Genomic DNA, 6,366 nt, shown 5'->3' with positions numbered 1-6,366 from the left:
TATCTCCATATGTAATATGGAGATATATATGTAATATCTATTCTAATGAGTGTATATATATGTATATATATATATATATATATATATATGACTTAAGAAAATAACAAGTGTTGGTGAGGATGTGGAGAAATTGGAATCCTTGTGTACTGTTGGTAAAATAGTACAGCTGCTGTGGAAAACATGGAAGTTCCTCAAAAAATTAAATGTAGAACTACAATATGATCCAACAGTTTTGCTTCTAACTATATACCCAAAAGAATCGAAAGCAGGGACTAGAACTGATACTTGTACACCAATGTTCATAGCAGCATTATTCACAAAAGTCAAATTTCATTGATGGATTAACAGATAAACAAAAGATTTAATGTATATGCAACAAAATACTAGTCAGCTTTAAAAGCGAGTGAAATTCTGATATACGCTACAACATGGATGAACCTAAAGACATCATGGCTAATGAAATAAGCCAGACCTAAAAGCACAAATATTATGATTCTGCTTATGTGAGGTACTTATGATAGTCAAATTCACAGACACACAAAGTAGAATGGTGATTTCCAGAGAACAGAAGAGGGGGACATAGGGAGTTATTATTTACTGGGTACAGAATTTCAGTTTGGGATGACAAAAACATTCTGGAGATGGATAGTGGTGATGTCTGCACAACAATGAATGTGCTTATGAATTGTAATGAACTGTATACTTAAAAATGGTGAAAATGGTAAATTTCATGTTATGTGTTTTTTACCACGATAAAAGTAAAAGAGATACTCTTCAAGGATGAAGATTTATCACCATGACAGAAATGGAATGTGCAGGAAGGACTGGTGAACTCCTTCTGTTTTCCTCTCTCCAACTGACACCATCCCCTATAACTTTATGATTGATTATTGTCTACTCTCTCTCACTTTGGATGCCTATTTATTCTGCATGCCATTATCAGATATCCACCTGGCTACCTCCCTCCTTCATTGTCTTTTGACCTCCATAATTTCTGATAGGAAGTCTGCTGTAATTCTTATCCTCCCCACCTCTGTATGCAAAGTACCTTTTTTTTCTGTCTACTTTTAAGATTTTCTCTTTATTGTTGGTGATACCCAGTCATAAAGTTATGAGCAGTGTCAGTGGTAGGGAGGGAAACAACAGGAGTCTACCAACACTTCCTCAGATCCCATTGCTATCCTGTAGTATATCTTCATCCTTGAAGAGTATTTCTGATTATGCAAGAACACCACATGGACTCGAGGACCCTGTTTTTCAAAGCTTTGAGATCATGTAGGTACCACTATCATGAAACACCTGAGGGTCACCTTAGGAAAAGAAGCAGTGGAGGGTGGGGAAGTTATTTTGGAGTCAGATTTTTTTCCTAAAGAAGGTAAGTATTTCTTGTAGGATCCACTTACATTATTTAACTAAATCAAATTTAAACCAGAGCAGATGATCCTAAAATTATCTATACCTACAAACACAAGGTGGAAATACATGAAACAGTATGATAGTGTTGTGCAATGTAGTGGCCCTGCTTACCAGCCTCCATCCCACTCCTCACATTATTCACATCCCTGTGCAATGCTATTTCCTCAAACAGCTCTTAAACTGACCATTCTACCTAAAATAGCCATTTCTTCAACCATTCTTTAACCTTTGCTTTATTTTTCTTTGTAGCACTTAATCACAACATGGCATTCTATTATTTATTGGTTACTTGTTTATTGTCAATCTCCTCCACTAGAGAATAAGCACCATGGTGCATTTTCATTGTCCTATTCATATCATATACCACAGCCCAGATCAGAGCCTGGAACATTATAGCATATGCTCAATAATATTTGTTGAATGAATTTATTTATGTATTAACTTTATTACATTATTTATATTAAATGTATGTTTAACACATTTAACTATTATGCTATTTAATCTTACTTAAGTTTCCTTTTCCTTTTTATCATTTATTACTCATTGTGTAATCACTTACTAAGCCTCTACTTTGTGTTATGTATATAGTTAGCATGAGAGGTGGGAAGAGACAAAGATGTATAAAGAAATCCCCGCTTCCCCAAGGATAAAATTCAAAGTCCTTAGCAAGCAAAAATGGGACGTCCTAATTTAAGTGGGAAAAAACGGTTTTATTTTTTTTAAAGCACTCCAGAAGTTAGGTTTGTTTCTAGAAATGTGAGAGAGTCTCTTTGCTCCCTTCCAGCCCTTTCAAAGAGTCCAACTCCCCAACTTCCCGACGGCAAAGCGCGGCGCCAGCTTCTAACCCAACCTAGCTCAAAGCTCCTCCCTTGGTAATGAACAGTTGGGGAAATCCCACTGAGGCCCGCCCCTTGCCCCTCCTTGCTACATTGAATGGCTCAACCCGGTGGGAGGGGCCGCTGGTTCAGCCAATAGAAGGAAGCGCGAACAAGTGCCTGTGTAAACAAACCCAGCTGTGCTGAGCCTTGGGCTCCTCCCCCACGTGGGGGCCGGACGCACCCTTGGCCCAATGCCTATCCAGGACTAACGTAGCATCCTTTCAGCCAATCAGAGCCGGTGTCTCCCGAAAGGAGGCGCTCCACCCTGAGAGAAAGAACGAAGGGAGCAAAAAGACAGATGTTCATACCAATCGGAAGCTGGAACTTCTGAGAGGGTGGGCGGGAACTGCTTCACATTTAGACCAATAGGCACCACACATGCCCTTCTAGGTGAATGAGCGGCATCATCTTCAGTCCAATAGGCGGATGGGGCGGTGCCCAGCAACCAATGGCTTGGGTTCGGGGGCGGAGTAAATAGCCAGTGTGCTGTAAGAGATAACCTGGCTAGTGGCAGCGGCGCTTTTCCCGTGCTGTGGCTCGCTCACGCTTTGGTACTGGAGGCCAAGACTGTTTTGGCGACGGCGACCTCTGCGGCGACGGCTGAGGCTCTCGGAGGAGTGACGGAGTACGGTCTGGAGGAAGGGCTTCTGGTCAGCCCAGGTGGGCTCGGGCACCCGGGCTGCCGGGGAGGGGACCCGCGGTAAGCGCCGTTCTCCTGGCTCTGGGGGCGCCCTGCGCCTCCCTTTCCGCAGCCGTCCGGGCTGCGAGGGGCGACACGCGCCCGTCCGAGCTCCTGTGGGGAGGGTAAGACGGCCGGTCCCACGTCGCGGCCATACGCAAGGAAGGGGCGTCCGCGGGGGTTACCCTCTGCCCCTTGCGGTCGTTAGAGGGTCCTTAGTCCCTTTCTCTCCGCACAGGCACGCTATTCCTCCCCCGCCCCTCAACTTCCCTGAGCCTCCTCAGCCTCCTTCGGACTGAAGCGAGTCCCCTCACTACCCCAGCGCAACACCGCGAGGGAAAGTGACCAGTGCTGCATCCCCTGGTCCCCTCCCCAGGCGGGTACGGGGAGGAGTTGCACATTTTCACCCCTCCCCCATTCGCGGGCCTGGGTGCGTTATCTGTGTTTCTTCCACTCCCTCCACCTCCCGCTTTACCTCAGCTTTCGTTCTTAATACCTTATTTGAGTTAGGAACCTTGGCCACTTGTCTCTTGCCTTCCGTTCTGCGAGTGAGCCTTTACCCCTTCCACCACCTGAATTTCATCTACATCTCTCATGGAAACTAACATTTTCCACTTGCTCCTTCCAAGCAGCTGGAAGGTGAATGCAAGAGACGCAGGATACATAGTACAGGGAGCTTTGCAAGATTGGGAATTTTAATCAGTTTTGTTAACGGTAAACTGTTCTTGCCTTCCTTAAAATGGCATTCGATCATAATATCCTCTCTGGAATCTTTGTCCCAGGACAGTCCTGATGATAGTTTCTGGAAATGCAGGCGAGAAGGGTTTACTGGCCACAAGAAATTGAAAATGTCTTATTATTATTTTAAGTAGGCAGTTTGCATTATACTTTGGCTTAACTGGAGTGGCAGAGAGTTTGCAGTGTAAGGGCCTGTCCATCCTCATTTATCATAAAATATACAACATGTTTTAGCTGTGTGGCTCAATGGGATTGATCACAACCAGACTATGGATAATATGGCATTGAATCTGTTTAAAAACAATATTCTCTATTTCCCAGTCACAGAGGATTTGTATTTACATTCATAGTATATCAGTTGTGTTTTAATGATATTGGTTCTAGCCATATGTTTCAAGATAATAGTGCAAACTGCTTTGTGCCTAAATAAAATTATGCCAAGAAATTTATGGGGAAAAAGTAACTTGTCACAATTTACATATTGGACAGTAAGAGTTTTGTTTTGAGGAGATTGAAGTATTGGAATAAGCGTGATGGGCCCCTTAGGCTATGTGTGTATGAGAGTCTTCACATAAATTGGAATTGTTTTTCTTAGTTCACAGAGGTGAAATGTAAGCAGTTAGTTTAATATGTACATTGTTTTTTGCAAGTTTTTGAAAAATTCTTATTGTTTTCCTTATTTGTAACATATATATATATATATTACAAATAAGGAAAAAAATATATATATATCCTTGTATTTTACTGTGGTAAGACTGTACCTTGTATTTAGAGAAATAAGTCATAGAGTGATTTAAAGGGAATCTTCACTCTGAGGAGGCAGCATTGTGTTGTCTAATAGACCATATGTTTGAGCCCTGTTAATAAATCACATGAAAAGGGGAAGATTTTAAAGCTTTTCTAACAAATGCCCAGGTATTGAGAACAATAAAAAGTATTAATTACAGAATTATTAGCAGCATTCATCAAAGAAAAGTCCTGGAAAAACTGCAGATCGATGGGTTGGTTACTATTATGCATTGGTATAGGCTGCGACTGAAAACTGAAGTTATATTTTGCAGTCTTTTCAGGTGTATTTGTGCTTAGTAAATACTCGTTTGCAACTTTAAAGGCTTATAACTATGCTTTCTTCCTAGAGATTTTGTCTTTAAAGAGCTCACAGTTTAATGGAAGAGACACCTGTAAACCAAGAATTAAATGCAGAGGAAGAGGTTCTGCAGTGCAGGGTATATGTAGGACACAGAGGAGCACTGTGATCCGGTGTTCTGGCCTCATCGCCTGCTCTAGACTTTCTTATGTGCCTTTCCTAAACCAACCTGTTTATCTTACACACTTGGGTCTCTGTCTGTAGGCGCTGTTCTCGCTCCTTGAAAGCCTCTTCCACACCTCATATGCCTCGTGAGGTTCTATTGCAAAATCTCTTGAAGCCTGACACTGGCCTGCACTCCATCCAAATAATTGTTTGCTGTATCTTTCGGTTATTTTATTATAAATAAATACCTTTGATTTTCACTATTTGCAGTAATTTTGGTGTATAAAGCCACCTAGAACGCTAAATTGGCAAATACTGAACCACTGCTCCTAGGGAAAATATGTACATATATACATCTTACATGGATTATAATCTTAGATCCTAAATACAGTTAAATTATATTTTCTGTATTTTACAAGAGAGGAAATGAGGTTCAGAAGTATTAAGTGACTTGCCTGAGGCCACCCTCTAACAGGTGCCAGAGTTAGAATTCAAACCCTGTCTGGTTGGACTCAGAGCCAGAACCTCTTGCAGTACACTGCACTGCCCCCTACCATCTGTGTCCTTTAGTCATCTCTGCGACACATGGAAATACAAATGCAGAGCACTCCCTAGTTCCACCTTAGCTGGGAGTGTGTTTGAGGGCTGACTCAAAACTTTTGCACTTTGTGCATGTCTGTGGATGGCCAGGAAAGCACTGTGAATATTGATTTCGTGGTTACAAAGAAATTTTGGCAAGTGGGATAATTCAAAAATACAGGGTCCATAAAAAATGAGGATCAACTCCACTTGTAAATGACCTCTGGAGTCTGTTTCTTTTTTTATTTTTAATTTAATTTTTTATTTTTTAAAATTTACATCCAAATTAGTTAGCATATAGTGCAACAATGATTTCAGGAGTAGATTCCTTAATGCCCCTTACCCATTTAGCCCATCCCCCCCCACAACCCCTCCAGTAACCCTCAATTTGTTCTCCATATTTATGAGTCTCTTCTGTTTTGCCCCCCTCCCTGTTTTTCTGTTATTTTTGTTTCCCTTCCTTTATGTTCCTCTGTTTTCTCTCTTAAAGTCCTCATAAGAGTGAAGTCATATGATTTTTGTCTTTCTCTAATTTCACTTAGCATAATACCCTCCAGTTCCATCCACATAGTTGCAAATGGCAAGATTTCATTCTTTTTGATTGCCGAGTAATACTCCATTGTATATATATACACCACATCTTCTTTATCCATTCATCCATCAATGGACATTTGGGCTCTTTCCATACTTTGGCTATTGTTGATAGTGCTGCTATAAACATGGGGGTGCATGTGTCCCTTCGAAACAGCACACCTGTATTTCGTAGCTAAATGCCTAGTAGTGCAATTGCTGGGCCGTAGGGTAGTTCTATTTTTAGTTTTTTG

At 41.4% G+C, this 6,366-nt stretch overlaps 1 protein-coding gene across 2 annotated transcripts in view; it reads left to right on the top strand.

Annotated features, from left to right (window-relative positions):
- The first annotated feature begins 2,755 nt into the window (after nucleotides 1-2,755).
- Nucleotides 2,756-6,366, top strand: part of PAIP2B (poly(A) binding protein interacting protein 2B) — a 34,549-nt gene continuing 30,938 nt past the window's right edge. The window contains exon 1 of one of the 2 annotated variants that reach the window (XM_043603627.1): nucleotides 2,756-2,954. The gene's annotated coding sequence lies outside the window, so the exon portion shown is untranslated. Of the gene's footprint in view, nucleotides 2,995-6,366 lie in introns of both variants that reach the window. The other variant, XM_043603628.1, reaches the window with a different exon arrangement.

This window comes from Prionailurus bengalensis, chromosome A3 (assembly GCF_016509475.1).
Source record: "Prionailurus bengalensis isolate Pbe53 chromosome A3, Fcat_Pben_1.1_paternal_pri, whole genome shotgun sequence".
In the NCBI taxonomy this organism is placed as follows: domain Eukaryota; kingdom Metazoa; phylum Chordata; class Mammalia; order Carnivora; family Felidae; genus Prionailurus; species Prionailurus bengalensis.
Note: the sequence above shows the minus strand (reverse complement) of the source record. Positions and strands in the feature narration are given on the sequence as shown.